Here is a 14851-nt window from a genome sequence, read left to right on the forward strand (position 1 = left end):
GGTTCCAATCCTAGCTTCTATGCTTACTGGCTCTGAGTCCTGGATCGAGTCCCACAAAGCCTCGTTGAGCTGAGAGTCCTCATCTGGACTGGGAACGGCAGAGGAGCAGAGTACAGCGCTTACAACACTGACAAGCTAAATGGCCTGAGCAAGCCAGCTCAGCTCTCTCGCTCTCTCGCTCCCTCTTCCCATATGTGTTGAATAAAGAATCTCTGCAAAGATTTTGGAGCTCAAAGCACAAGTGTCTCAGGTTTGTCTGTTTAATCCAAGCATCCAAGCAAATTGGAAATATTGAAATGAAAGAGTGTACTGCATGCGTTGAGAAGGCCCATCACATCAGGGCCAGGGCGTTTGTCTCTAATGACACAGTAGAGTGCACGGTGGAGTCCTTGTGCTCAGGAGCCTGGCGCAGCCTGGAAACTGCTGCTGGGCGTACAGCTCTTCCAGCACCACCAAGGCTCGGAGAATCGTGCACAGCATTTGTTTGTTTGCGCCTTTCAGCATGAGCTGCAGAAACACTGGTCTTTGTTCTGCTTGTTTGGTTTTGTTTTGCTTCTCTTTTTCCAGCTCACACTCAGGGAACACATTCGTGACCATTTGTAATTGGCATTTCTAATAATGGTAGTTGGAGATTTTCCACTTAAAAAGAAATCCTGTTCCTGAGAATGTCGCTGAAAAGTCAAGCTGCCACCAAAATGATTAAAAAGCAAATAAGGCTGGAGCCAAATTGCTTCTGAATACTCTGTATTGGGCATGACGAGTCTCCAAAGCTCTGATTCTCCTCAGAGCTCAGAGGAGACTTCAGGACGGCACAGGATGCACACACACTCCTGTGTGCGGCCAACACGCTCAGGGAATGCCAAGGGCGATACGCCAGGTTAGCAATGCTCGAGGTTCCTGGCAGAGCACGTTTATTTCTCCAGAGCACAGGTCACTTGTGTCAACTTGAACTCGAGAAAGTCATTTTTCTAATATGTAGTAATTGCAATTGTTCTGAAATAAAACTAGCATAAAAACGTGTCATTCTCTTTTCTCCTCCTAAGATTTAAATGGAGTTACAAAGCTGAGATTAGAGGTACGCGTGTTCCACTAGACTATCACCTGTCAGGGAGCTGTAGAGGAGAGGGAAGTGATGTTAGAACAAGGACTGACAGGCTAGCAGAACACAGAGAGCGGAGACAATCGCATAGGAATGAGTGGGACATCTTGGTATTATTTTCTGCTGTAGATCAAAGGAAGAAGGAAGGAAGGAGGGAAGGAAAGAGACATCTGAGTTCCTCTTACGCAAAATCAAAGAGAAACTGGATTTTGTGAAGAGCCACAAAATAGTACTGCAATGATAGAGAAAGGTAGAGAATGTATGAGAACGATTTCTACGACTGAGCGGTGGAGGATGCAGACTTGCTCGGGAAGCCGAAAATTTCATTGAAATAAAAAGGGAGAAAGCATTCCAGGTATCATGAAATTCCATTTAACTATTTTGTGTAGTTAACAGAGCACATTTTACCCTATGGCGACAGTATGAATCTTCCTTAAGATGTCTTGTGTATGTAAACAAAAAATAGTAAGTAAAAGTCAGTTGGCAATTTTTTTTAAGGAAAAAAAAAAGAAAATCACCAATAATTACTACAGAAATCTCTGGAAACATATTTGATTGTCTAGCATCTGTGCCCAAAGCTGCTGCTCCTATTTCGTCAGTAACCACAGGCAATGCCTTCAGCCTCCTCCTCTGACGGGTTACCATTCACTAACTAGTCCTCAGCATTGTGATGGCATCGCTGGGGGGAGAGGGAAGGACAGCAATATAAGTGAAGTTAGCAATCAGTAACGTGAAGCATTTCTATGTGGCAGGCACTGTGCAGTTTTCCTATAATTCTCTCAACAACCCTACAAAGTAGGTATTACATCTAATTCACAAATGGGGAAACCAAGCCTCAGAGAGGTTATGCAATTTATGCAAGTTTGCACAGTTGCTAAGTAGCCCATGCACTTTCTCCTTCATCACACTGCCATTAGCTAACTGAAGAAATAAGACTGACCCGTGAAACAATTGATAAACATGTATAGCAATACCATGTTTGAGTGAACAAATGAATGAGTATACGGGAGGAGTTCAGAAGAATGTACAGATGTGGAAGAGGGAAAAGTAATCAGTGTCACCTTCTCAAAAATAAAAGGTTAAAAACTGCTTGACCAAGGGAGCACATTCAAATGGGTCATGTCCAGATAACGGTTAACCTTAAAAGGTTAGACTAGATGCAGTAGGAGATGGGAGCCTTTCAAAAACGTAGGCTGATGATACCAGTAGAACAGTCTTTTTCCAGCAGTCGCACACAGGCTCCCTCATGCTGAGAGACGTCCACTCAAAATTTCCATTTGCTTGTCCCTTAGGTATCTCACACTCCACATAGGAAGATACGCCGTCATGAACTCGCCCCTAAGTCTTCTTCGTGTTCTCTGCAGTGGTGCACAGTACTACCCGCATCCACTCAGTGGCTCAAGGTGGAAGCCTGGAAGCCTTTCTTACTCTCTGTTTCTCGTGACCACCATCTCCAGGCAGACCCCCATCTTGAGCCCACCCCCTCCTAACTGTCTCTCTCATCAGCCTACTTCTCTCCATCCTGACTGCCAAGACACTAGACCACGACAACATTTTCTCTTCCTGAAATCCTGTAACAACCACTTAATTAGACCACCAGAAGCCCCTCCCACCTCCTCCAGCCCACACTCCATACTGAACCCAAAATATTCTTTTTAAAAGCCCAAATACGATAATGTTATGCTCTGGCTTAAACTCTTCGCACTAATTCCCTTTGCCTGTAGAAGAAAAGCCTCACATCAAACAGCCTAAAAATTCCTGAATAATCTAGTTACTTCCTCAGTGGTGACATCATTTGTCCTCCCACCTCCCACCCTCCACCCCCTAATTATGTTTTTTACACATTCATGGCACACCATTTTATAGCACCCATCACACATGTGGTTACCTGCTCATATTTGTCTTGTCTGCTAGATTAAGGCTCTTTCTTAAGAAGCCACCAGATTTGTGCCCCAACCACGAGCCTGCACGTGACAGTTGCTCTAGAAATATTTGTTCAATGAATGAACAGATTGTATATGACCATCAGTCTTGCACTTACACACACACTCACACACACACCCCACCTCCGTGATATGAACTCTAAGTACAGCCTCTGAAGGCAAGTTTGAGCCCTGGTAGGGAAAAAAGAAAATACTGGAGAGGCCTCAGCAAGAGGTGAACTGGCTAAAATACTTGTTCCTTGGGCCTTGCCTCAGACCCCTCGATCAAAGCACTTTGTCACTCTCTGCCCTCTACATCACTGGTGTCTTTACCCTAAGACACATTTATATCCACTGTAGGAGTTTACACCTCGCCTGCGTGAAACATTGCTCAATAAAGACCCCTCTAGTGTTCAAACATTATTTATGGAATGAATGAGTGGATAGTCAGTAGCCCTTGTTAAAATTGTGAAGTTTAAGTGTCACCTCCTTTCCCAACTTGAAAGTGCCCCAGGTATGTGTTTACAGCCCAGTGTGCTCCTTCCCTTCCTTGCCTTGGAAGAACAGGCTGCAGACGTAAGCACCATGAACTATGAACGACTGCAGAAGAGTGACGTCTCCCTAACCCAGGAGTAATTCCACAGAAAGAGGAAAGAAAATTTTAAGCCAAATGATTGTACTGTAAATCTAAAATGCCAGGCAGTCACTAGCTGACATGTTGTGGAATAGACTCCTTGACGCCTCTGACCGCACAGCGAATGGGCACCCGCTTTCGCTGCCCATTTGTGAAACCAGCTCTCCGGGCTAAATTGCTTCATTTGCTGCTGCTGTTTCCTGCTATTCCAAAGCTCAACTAATTAGCTAACAGCTGTGCCAAAGGTGTCCTCCCTCACATGGCTCCCTTCTACTTCTCCTTTTACATTTTGCCCTCCGTTCCCATCATTTTACATCATACCTCAAAAAACCAGTTTTAAGGAGATCATCTCTTCTACGAACAAGAACATCCAGGAATCAATCAATAAATAAATACATACATACACCCTCGTGGAGCTAAACTGTATGTAAATGAGTAAACCTCAAAATAGGCCTCAATTTCTTCTTATTGAATGCTAAGTAAATTTGACCCATTAAATTATTCAAAATTATAGGATTTCCACTATTTCAAAACCATGAAAAGAGTTTCCCAATTTGACTGTATCCTGGATTAGTTCCAAATTAAAACTGTACCTTCTCTATAAATGGTCCGAATGATGTCATGATACTCTTTTCTTCTCCTTTTTTAAGCTCATCACTACGTCTAGGCAATGGGAAACTAAAGTTACTGCCTTTTGTGGCAGACTTCTTTGTTAATAAAAAAACAATTATAGTTACTTTTTTTTTGAGGAAGATTAACCCTGAGCTAAAAACTGCCAATCCTCCTCTTTTTGCAGAGGAAGACTGGCCCTGAGCTAACAGCCATGCCTCTCTTCCTCTACTCTATATGTGGGACGCCTAACACAGCACGGCTTTTCCCAAGCGGTGCCATGCCCGCACCCGGGATCCGAAGCGGCAAACCCTGGGCCACCGAGAAGCAAAACGTGTGAACCTAACCGCTGCACCACCGGGCCAGCCCCTATCATTAGTTTTAATGGAGCAAATTGTTTAGAAATTTTATTCATCCTTAGATTTGTCATTTGGGGGAATTGCTTTTATTTTGAGTAACAGAATAGGGCTAAATCACGCAACACCTTGAATATCAAGATAGGGAGTTCCTCAGCATGCAATCACGTCACGTGGAAATTTGTGGAGTTTGTCAGTCACTTTAGAAACGTTTTTGAGTCCCCAGCCCAGTTCTCTTTGTGAGGAACACAGCCACGTACATAAAAATAATGGTCCCCGACTTTGTGGGTCTTCTAGTCTAGTGGTCACGCTTTAGAAAGATTTCAGTCTATGCAATGGATTGAAGGTTCAAGAGTTTGAGGTGAGGAAGCAAGTAAGAGGCATTTCAACATTGTGGACCACAGGATGTACGGACATTTGAGAATGAAGAGGTGGCGAGGAAGACTGAGATGTTGAGTCTGAAGAAGTAGATAACTAGTATTCGTGTTAACCGAAAGATGAGATTTTGAAAGAATTTGGATAGAAAGTTGATGACTTTGGTTTTGGATATGTTCGGTTTGAGGAAACATTTAAAACTCCAGTTGGAAATGTTCAACAAGCAATGAAATTCTTGGACTTAAAGCTTGGGAAAGAAAACAAGGTTTGCGAGTCCACTGAACAAAGATGCCACAGACATTGTAGAGGCATCTGAGATGACCAGAAAGAAGGGAGAGAAGAGAGCAGGAGCAGTAAACTTCTCTCTGTGTTCTAAAGTTGAAAAAAAATTATCCTACATCACTAGGATTTTCTATCCTGCATGTTTATACTCACAACTGTGGTGCCAGTGAAAGATTATGATAAGGGCAGAGAGGAAATCTGTAATTCAGTGCCTTCTGTCCTCCTCACATGAAAGGAAATCAGTTGCACCCACACCCTAGAAGGGAAAGGGTTGGCCAGCATTTATTCCTGGGTCAGCTATTCGCCAGAGCCCTGGCTGGTCTGGAATCTCTCAGAGCGGCAGGTCCCAAGCTCCTTGTGTCTTTTCTTAATAAGAGAGATCACAATGTTCCAGGCCTATGTTGCTCGTGAGAGAGATGAGGTTAGACAGTTGCTGAATGTATTCCAAGGAAGGAATTCGTGAGAGCAGATGCCTAATCCAGACATTCAATTACCACTGCAAATCCCACAGAAATAGTAGCTTTGCTGGAGTGGAGCGTGGCATTTATCAGGGCATGGAAACTGATAAACTGCTGCTGTCATCTGGAACACTGCCCAAAACAGGGATCGGATCAGACATGGCAGGTTGATAGGCATTTAGAAACCAAAAAATATTGAAAATGAGCTCCTAAAAGAATATACTATGCAAAGATCAACTCCTAACCAGCTAAAGTGCCACGTTCTTGCAAGGGTGAGGTGAGGGAGAGAAGTCATTTGGGAAGAAGTTTGCCCGGCAATAAATATAGAGGAACCCTCTGAATTTTAAGGTTGTTTGATGAAGAATAGAAATTTATTTACATTCAGTTGTGCTCCTCTTGGATCACACACATAGGCTTTCAATATAAAAAATATATGGTAAGCAGGACACATTTAAACCAATAGTATGAGGAAAAAACTGGGAATACAGTGAATTTGAATAAATCAAACATTCTGATAGTGTTAACTGCCAATGGATTCAGTAAACACTCAGAAATAAAAAACCAAGGGGACAATATTTTTAATGCATCATTTGAATCAACATCATGCAATGTTGTTACCAAATGCTAAAGGCGATTTCAGTCTCTGCAACAAGGACATGATGGTCCCACTCCAACCTTAATCTGGTCAAGGTGCATCTGGACTATTGATGAGTTTTGAGTGCCCCACTGGAATCTGTTAACAGGAAAGCAACTGCAGTAACAAACAAATGAAGAGCTATGCAATGGGAGGAATTGTTGACGAGCCTTAGATGTTTACCCTAGGAAAAATAAGATTTAACAGGAGTATGATATTTCAAAGGGTTGTACTTATTCTATATAACTATAGAGGGAAAAAATAAGAACCAATTCATTCATTTGACAAGTATTTCTTGAGACTCTGCTATGTGCTAGATATTTGGTGTACAAAGTGAATTAAAACACACATAGTCCCTGCCCTCTTGAAGCTTAAAGTCTAATACAGGAATAGTAACTATCCAACACCCTCTCAAATGAGGTCTAAAAAATTCTACACAGAAGAGGGGCAGGTCATAGCAAAGCATGTAATAGAGGAATTCGACCAAGCTAGGGAGTTGGGAATGACTTCCTTATAGGAGTGATGGGAGGAGATACAGATGTGGACTTAACACAAAGAAAATCATTTGAAGAATCATTCAAGGAGGAAGCGAGCCTCTTATCATTAGATGGATGAATGGACCAAAAGAGTCTGCACGGCTGGTTGCTGGATGATATATAGAAGAAGTCACACAACAGGAAGGACCATGCTAGATAAACTGAGAACTCATCCAAGCCTGAGATTCCTGGACTCTACCAACAGTGACATCAGCCACTCCTAAGAAGGTCTTGCTAGAGGGCTTTTAACATGACCAGATTGAATACTGCCCCATAGTTATAAAACTAGTTAGCATTCCGCCAAGCAACTCAAAATATTTACATACGTACATACAGGTACATGTAGGTACATAGAGATATTCTCTATGTACTCTATGTATGTAAGTATAAAAATGTCTTATGAATGTATTATACATATATATAGTGTATAAACACATATAAAATATGTTTTTAATTGCAATAAGAAGTTAGCATTATCTCATCAAATCAGTGCCATAGCCCCCTACCATTCACACCATCTCTACTTTGCCACACTTGCCTTTTTTCCTTTTCAGACTATTAAACAGAAACGCATTTTGATAGGGTGAAGGGAAAGAGCAAGGATTAAATGTACTTAACGATGTGCATTTGCTTTGAATTTTTTTCTTAGAATATAGGTTTTTACACTTTAGGACAGGGTCCACAAAAAATGTCTTGTGGGCGTGATGTTTATAGAAGACAGCCACACTCAATCACTCACATACTGTTCATGGTAATTGCAAAAGAGAGCTTATGGCCTGCTAAGCCCAAAATATTTATTCTCTGGTCAAAACAGAAAACAAAGAAGTTATCATTGATTCCTAGGGTTGTAACAAAAGCACCCACTGGACATAAATAAGTTGATTTGAATATCAATGAAGATTATAACTGAAATGGATTAAAATTTAGTAAATAAGTTAAATTAAACCCATAAGTTTATACTTGGAAAATGCACTGGTTATCTTTGGAAGATCAGAAGGAACCACTCTTTATTTTGAAAACTGGTCAATCAAGGGAAAAGCCATTTCTCCTGCCTTTTCTATACAATCCATTCTTCAAGATGACTCAAAAATCAACAAAGGTAAGTTTCTCTTTATAGAAGTTTTCCAGCTAATAAGTGAAGAGTAAATGAAAAATTATAATTGTACCATTTTGCAATTTCTAGGATAAGAATAGATCTAGGCAATACTCGTCAATGGCTGGTAGCCTGACAAGAAAGGAGACAACCCAGGCATTACACATCTCCTGCTGAGGGCAAACACCACGACCTGGGAGGAAGTCTTGTTTAAAAAAAATAAAGCAAATCTTAGTCTGATCAATCTTCTAAATACAACTACCAATTTAGAGAAAATATAAGGAACCAAGGAACATGTTTATAATACCACCATGGGTATGTAATCCATAAACATACAGACCTTGTAGAAAATCTACAAGACAAATGACCTGCTTACCTCAATAAAAAAAAGTTGCAAGTAAACAGAGATGAAGCAGGGACCTACAGATTATTGAAGGAAATTAGGAAATAGATCACCAATATCAATGTATGGATCTTATTTCAATCCTGTTCAAACATATCTATAGAAACTAATTTAAACTCTTTTGGAGACATGTGAATACTAAGTAGATGTTTAGTGATATTAATGAGTTATTATTAATTTTTTAGATGTAATAATGGTATCACAGTTTTTTTCAAGCGTTCTCATCTTTTGGAAATGCATACTAAAATATACAGAAATGAAACATTGCGATATATGGGTTTTACTTCAAAACAATCGTTGTCAAGGGGTAGTGGGTAGAGGTATAGATGACAAAGATGACATACGTTGATACTTGTGGAAACTGAAAGCTGGTACATTAGATTCACTGTACTACTGTCTTTATTTTTGTACATATTGGGGATTTTCAAAATAAACAGCTATTTTTTTCTTTTCATCCAGATCACATAGAAACATAGTGCATAGAATTACAGTTAGGCACAGGTATATTTCAGAATTTTACCAATGGAAAAGAATATGGAAGCCAACTCTCTAGCTTGGGAAAGAAGCGAGGAAGGATGTACTCTAGAATAGCTGGTACATAATAACAGCAAGCCAGGGCTTTCTTCTCCTTCGTTGCTAGAAACAGCAGGACTCTGGCAACTCCATCTTGAGCTCTTTTCCCCACAACTATTTGACTTGAGGGTGATGAGGTAGTAGGGGAGAGAAGGCGAAAGAGGGGGGACTGACGTAGATCAAAGGGAACTCATTTCATGCTCATTGATTCTCACAAGACTTCTGTGTAATTCAGCCGGTTTAAAGGGAAAGGAAAGATGCCTGGGAGGGAAGAAATAGTTTTTTAAAAAAGCAAAATTTGTGTCTCAATTTCTAGAAGTTCATAATCCTGAGCTGATTAATTTCTTGTGACTGAGTGAAGGAGTTTACCTTTTTCTTGTTCTATATCACTAAGTGTCTGGTAATAGCAGAACCTGGTACCTAATCATTCAGCCTAAATTCATTAATCCCCTACTAAGTGCCGGAACCTGTGCTAGGAAGGGGAAACATTTACTGAATGGAGATAAGAAATGGTTCTGTGTAGACCAAGCTCTCTGAATGTCCAGGAGTTTCCAGTTATGAGTGCCCAGGCCTTCTCTGATTTTATTCCTTAGCTCTCTGTTTCCATCATGCTCCTTCAAGGCAGGTGGTGGAGACTTCCTTTCAGCAGGGATCCACAGGACCTCCTGTCATCCATGGAGAGCTTCTGAACTGACTCCCGGGTATAGCCAATGGCCATCTGGACTCAGGAGATGGATCAGGGGCAGAACACTGCCTCTTCCCTTGTACCTCCAGTGAGAATCTCTTCCTTATTCCCCGGAGGAACATCTGCTTCCACGTTGGAACCTCTGATATGGCTGCTGCCAAGTTTGGCTACGGCTCTTATGAAAGTAAAATTAAATTATTGATTTTTTTTGTGGTTTTACAACAGTAGAATAAGTAATGTGTGCAGTATCCAAGAGCACCACACTTGATCTCCTAAAAACAGGTGACACATTGCTCTCCCTCTGCATCAGGTAAGGACGCTGAATTTCCCAGTGCTCCCTCGTCGGAACACGCTCCCAAGTGCCCCCCAGGCCCCAACGCTGAGGGCGTTTTTGTGTGATCTGTCAAAGTGTTCCCAGTGTGTGACATGATGCTTGATATGTAAAAGTTGTCACAAAATCTTTGTGGAATGTATTGAACGAATGAGTAATAGATCTAAGAGCTCAATAAATCGGCTGTGAAGTTAATTTACAATCTGCCCTTCTGTAGGAACAGAGTCAACATAACAAATACTTCTTGCATTATCACAGTGGCACCTGGGCCTACAGGCGTGCACTATTTCACTGGGGTCATTTGGAGGAATATGTAAAATTTAAGTACATTGAATAATATGACATTTTAACTAGTGTCAAATATGCTTTGTGGCTCATATCATGAAGTCATGAATTTAAACGGAAAAATTTTTTTGCAATTCTTTAACTGTCCCTCAGCATTGAGTCTTGTGCTTCTGTAAAAGTAGAAAGAAAACAAATTTAACTAGGTACAGCCAAAACATTGGCTGCTTTCTGGAATAAGCAAAAGCCCCGCTATATGGAGAATAAAGTAATTTGGGGTGACAATCCACTCTTTAAGTAGAAAACATATTAAAATGTAGAAATATGGAAATCTTGAGATCAAATAATTTTTATTTTTCAGTATTCCAGAAGTTAGGTTGAAAAAAGAGCACTTCTCTTTACCTTTTTATCTGAAAAATAACTTCAAATATTTCATAGAGAATGGGCTGACTTTTCTCTCTTAAAGTAGTTGCTTTAGCTCTCAGGGTACAAATGGGCCCTGGAGAACAAACGGAACAGCAACTTAGAGAGTCTTGATGTCCCTCTGTCACACTCGGAGCACTGTGTCCTGGGAACATTCTGGAGGGGCTTTCTTTTAAGATAGTTACTCTGAAAACTAAGACAGTTTTGGACTTATGACATTTTCTCCAAGTTAACACGGTACAACTTCAGGGAAACCTAATTAACATATTTTAATTATAAAATTGGGAACTTAAAATAATTAAATGCACCTGATAAGAACTATACGAATCTTCAAAGAAATCCTTCTGGAGTCATGAGAAAATAAACTTTTAATTTCTTTTTGCCTAATTTCACGTCTATTAATAACCAAAACAAAGTTTGAGTGCAACAGACTTCATATCAATTTAATCTCACCGAACTTTGATATTTTCTACCAAACATTATTTATGCGAGCCACCTTGGGAATGAATCTATAATTTACATTGTTGAAATAAATTTACTCATCTGATTTGAAAAAATTGTATTTCTTAGTGTCCTCCAATGGGAAATTCAAGATTTTGTTTGTAATCCCTAAGCAATAATTTTTACCTTAAAAGCCTCTCATTTTTATTTAAAATTCAAATGGTGTAAATTCAATGCTTCTGAAAAAGATTACTTGGATCCAGATTTTTCAAAGTCTATGAATTAAAAACACTAGTGAAATAGTGTCTGAGATCCAAAAGCATTCAATCTGTTTGGGAAAATATGTTTGTCAGGCATGAGCTTTCAGTTTTCCACTTAACTTTGTTTTACTGATTTAAAAATAAAAGAATTCTTTCCGTCATAATTAAAAGATTTTAAGCAGCTGCATGACTTTGTTCTTTCCGTCCTCCTAGGGGTTTGTTTTTGTTTAAGTATGTAAACCTATCAAAGGAAATAAATAAGCTTTATGTGCAGCCCAGTTGTATTAGCTCATTAGAGACAGGAATTCAGCAAATGGGAAATAAACACACCGGCTGCCTGGGGCCCCGGATGCCACAGTGGCTCCAAGGGGCTATTTTCACCAGGGAGGTGGGATCAATGGCTCATCCTTAAAGGCTTATTAATTTCTTCACAATGAAACATTTTCTCCCTATTCACTGCTGGGATTAGGAACAGAGGGAAGCATGCTTACGGGCCATAAAGACCCCTCGAAACTCTGGTGTAAATAAGAACTTGCTTTTAGGGGGCAGCCGGTGGCTCAGCAGTTAAGTGCGAACTTCCGCTTTGGCGGCCTGGGGTTCGCTGGTTTGGATCCCCGGTGCAGACATGGCACCGCTTGGCAGGCCATGCTGTGGTAGGCATCCCACATATAAAGTAGAGGAAGATGGGCACGGACGTTAGCTCAGGGCCAGTCTTCCTCAGCAAAAAGAGGAGGATTGGTGGCAGATGTTAGCTAAGGGCTAATCTTCCTCAAAAAAGAACTTGCTTTTGGAACTGTGAAGGAAGCAGGCATTCTATAATCTACCTGATGAATATGTATGAGTAAGGTGAGCCCTAACCAAAATGCTGCTGTGGTCACTTTTCCCTTAACATCTCCTTTTCAATTGCTTTTCTCCAGCATTGTCAGCATCATTACTTATGCTCTCTGGGTTTGGGGCTCCTCATCTATTAAGTGAAGAACATGTAGTAAATGGTCTCCAAGTTGCTTTCAGCTCAAATAGGACCTTAATTCATACTAAAGTAGTAGAGGCTGACAAGGGCTTGTCATGCCTCCCACTCTCAGCCCTGGGGAGTTTTTATTTAACAAGAACCTTAAAGCTTTGGTATCTTTCCCCAAAATAATAAATGTTATTAAAGTACCCCACAAATTATACCTCTCCCCAGCCATGTACTTCTTGTTAGCTTGAAGTCTCCCTCTGTACATGCACAAAGATGCACACGGCATCCCTGCACTGATTATCTAATCAATTCAAAGATTGCTTTTTTGATGATGGTTGACTACATGTGTATCCTTTTTTTCAATGATAGATATTTTAGAAAGTTGTAAAAATCTTTGGGGAGAATTCTGAGCCTATGCCAACCAAGTAGAGGGAAACAGGAATAATTTTGTATGGGAATTTTGTCAAGATTTAACACTATACTATTTTAAAACAGACAAATTATTCAGGTAGAAAGTGAATACATTGAGGAACTCTCCAGAACACTTCTAATATCTCAGAAAGTTTCAGTGGTGAAAATTTAAAAGGCTCTGTTTATCTAATGACTATTTTCTTTGGCATTTTGTGAAGCAGAAATGACTATTATCACTCACTTTATATGTCCTACAAACTAGTTACAATCTTTGGGTAACTGAAGTGATTAACTCCTTCAGAAATGGATGTAATCACATTCGTTGAAAAAGACAGATACTCAACCACAATCCTATAGTTGGGACAAAAAAACAAAGGTTTTCAATTACCAAGGATTGTTTATATTTTCTTCTCGATGGCTCAGATGTCTTATATTATTTGTATGTATCCTACTTTCACCTCAAGTTTCTTGGGGACAGCGTCTGTGAGTTCTGTTTCGTTTGCATCCCTCCATGACAGAAAAGGCGTAGGATCCGAATAGACAATGAGGCCCTAGAAAACCCTCAGGAACTTCAGGCAGATGACCTTGCCTGATTACTGGAGGTCACCAGGCACTCTGATGAGGTCAAATGCAGGGCACCTAATTAAAGGTCACAATGTGAAGCTGAAGGTATGCATGGGCCAGGAGGCCATCTCCATTTCCAAACGTCACATGAACGATCTTGGGAAGATCTTCAGTTCTTCCCTGGGGACTTGAAGAACAGCAAAGAGCAAACTCCCCTGGATCGGCCGCATGGAGAACTCTGTTGAGGGTTTTCTCACAGACCCTTTGTGGCTTCCTGGACCAGATGGAGAGGGAGGAAGTGTGCCAGTGTGTGCTGCAATTTCCAGGCACTCTTTCACCTAGAACCAGATTGTTCTTGGAGTTACTAGAAAGAATAAGTCATGGGAATGTAATGGAGAGGAGGACAAAAGAGTTACTGGAAAAAAGGAGCCTCAAATTCAACACAAGTGGTAAGTCTGAAAGGGTATGAGGTAACGGGATCCTGAGAAGCCCATCTGCCTTCCTACGCCCAAAAAAAGTGTTTTCCACTGAGTCCCATTTTTATTACTTACGTAGGAAACACACACACATGCACACACACACACACGCAGTTGTCAGAAGTACAGGAAATGTCTCTTCCTATTACCCTCAGGTTTACCTCAGTTTAAATTCTTCCTTGAACACACACTCTGCCTTTCTCTTCTCTTACCTGCTCCTGATGCAAACTGCCCCTCCTCAGCCCTGGCAGCAGAATGACTTATCTGCTCTTCTCTGGAGTAAACGGACAGGGTCATGGGAGAGTTGCTCCTCTTTGAGCATTCTAAGATCAGCCTGCCTTTCGTTGCGTAGGTCACACAGCGCCAGGCACCCGGCCAGCTTCCTTCCACTTTTGTAGGTCTAGTGAGATCCTCCCAGCTTGCGCTTGAGTTTGTCTTTCCAGCAGCTTATGCCTTATTAGAAGGCCCTCCCCTCTGCCCTCTCAGAGCCTCCTGGGGACCTGGGCAGGGAGGCGCACCCGGCCCCTCTCTGTGAAGGAGAATGAGCCCTGCACGGTTGTCAACAGTGCTCCGCGGTGTCCGGCTGGAACTGGAAAGGCCAGCAGTGGTGGTCTCTTCTTCTGTGTGCTGACATCCTCTTCTGGCCAAATAACCTTTGGAAAACTCACAGCTTTGCTTGCAACTCATGAGCAAAGTTTCAGAGTTCGTGAAGCCTCCACAGTCTCGTGCTGTTTCTGAGATTGCAAGCACACACACAGAATATCGTGTCCAGGCACTGTCCTCTGAGATCACTGTGACCAAATCTGGCCTTCCTTTCCCAGAGCTCGCTCAGCATAGGCTTGCAAGAACCTTCCACATCAGGTCCCCTGAGGTGTGGGGAAGTTAAAGGTCAGCCGCGAAGCTTCTCCTAAAAGAATGTGAGAGCCGGTGGTAAAAAAATGCTCCCCCTACACTTTTTTTTAAGTACCTCAGCCATAGATTTCAGGAAAATTTGAGATACTTAGCCTCTTACTGCAATGAGAGGAAAAATCTGAGCTTATAAATAT

The 14851-nt window shown here is 41.2% G+C and overlaps 1 long non-coding RNA gene across 1 annotated transcript in view; it reads right to left on the minus strand.

Annotated features, from left to right (window-relative positions):
• The window catches only part of LOC123290002 (uncharacterized), a 49132-nt gene extending 34540 nt beyond the window's left edge, over positions 1-14592 (minus strand). The window contains exon 1 of the long non-coding RNA XR_011493199.1: positions 14018-14592. This is a non-coding gene — a long non-coding RNA (uncharacterized lncRNA). The remainder of the gene's footprint in view (positions 1-14017) is intronic.
• Between the last annotated feature and the right edge of the window lie 259 nt (positions 14593-14851).

Source organism: Equus asinus, chromosome 12, assembly GCF_041296235.1.
Source record: "Equus asinus isolate D_3611 breed Donkey chromosome 12, EquAss-T2T_v2, whole genome shotgun sequence".
Taxonomy (NCBI): Eukaryota; Metazoa; Chordata; class Mammalia; order Perissodactyla; family Equidae; genus Equus; species Equus asinus.